A 1,460-nucleotide genomic window follows, 5' to 3' on the forward strand; every position below is an offset into this window, starting at 1 on the left:
TGACTCAGCTTTGCTAGAGTCCCCAATTAGATGTGTCCAGGGTTCTTAAGCACACTCTTGTTGCCTTGGATCACAACTTTATTTCTTTCTTTTTCTCTTTTTTTTCTTTTTTTTTCGAAATTTTTTTTCACTGCTTTTTCTTGCTTCAAGAATCAATCTAATGATTTTTAGATCCTCAATAACAATTCTCTTTTTCTTCCTTCTTTCAAGAGCCAACAATTTTTTAACATTCTCAAAACAACAAATTCAAGAGACATATGCACTGTTCAAGCATTCATTCGGGAAACAAAAATTATTGTCACCACATCAAACTAATTCAACTAGTTTCAAGGATAAATTTCGAAATCCTGTACTTCTTGTTCTTTTGTGATTAAAGCATTTTTCATTTAAGAGAGGTGATGGATTCATAGGACATTCATAGCTTAAGAGAGGTGATGGATTCATAGGATATTCATATCTTTAAGGCATAAAATTTCAATTTTATTAAACATGAATTAAGAACAAGACTAAAAAATAGATATAAGATGAAACTAAAAAAAATAAAAATAGAAAACAAAACAAAGGAAGAAAAACGCAAACATAGGCTCCTAATGATAGAGGTTTTCACAGAGTTAGGACTCAACAACCTTGATTTTGAGAAGTGGATGCTCCCTCAACTTGAGAGAAGAGCTTTTGGCGTTTCAACTCTTGGAGTTCACGCCCCTGCTTCTCTTGCTCCTTCCATTGACTTCTTGGTGATTGGCCGTTCAGTGGGTATGAATTCATCTGCTTCCATCTTCACTCCTGCCTCTTTACAGAGCAAGGAGATCAAGCTTGGATAAGCCAGTTTGGTTATAGTGGAATTCTTATTTGCAATTGTGTAGATCTCACTAGCAATCACATGATGGACCTCCACTTCTTTTCCAAGCATAATGCAATGAATCATCACTGCTCTCTTGATGGTGACCTCAGAACGGTTGCTAGTGGGCACGTTATTTTGTGATAATGGTCTTCATGTTCTTTGGTTAAGAACTTCTCTTGATTCCAAAGATTCTTTGGATTAGTCTCTTTCTTTCCTCTTTAAATTGGTTTGTTTTCCCTTAGGAGCCATGATCTTGATAAATCTTGGCTTAGTGATCACGGAAAAGCACACCAAACTTAGAGGTTTGCTTGTCCTCAAGCAAAAAGAAAAGAAAGAAGAGAAGAGAGAGAGAAAGAGGAAATTCGAATGGTGTGGAGAATGAGGGGTGGCAAACGATTATTTATAGAGTGGGGGGAGAGATTTTCGAAAAAAAAGCAAAATTTGAAAGGAGATTTGAGGAGATATGGAAAGAAATTGAAAGAAGGGTGAGTTTTTGAATAAGATTTGGGAATGATTTGAAGAATGATTTTAAATTTTTGAAAATTTGAAAGTGAATAATGAGAGATTGAAATGTATTTTTGTAGAAAAATATGGGAAAGAAAAGGAAAGTTTGAAAAAA

The sequence above is a fragment of the Arachis duranensis genome, chromosome 5 (genome assembly GCF_000817695.3).
Source record: "Arachis duranensis cultivar V14167 chromosome 5, aradu.V14167.gnm2.J7QH, whole genome shotgun sequence".
NCBI lineage: Eukaryota > Viridiplantae > Streptophyta > Magnoliopsida > Fabales > Fabaceae > Arachis > Arachis duranensis.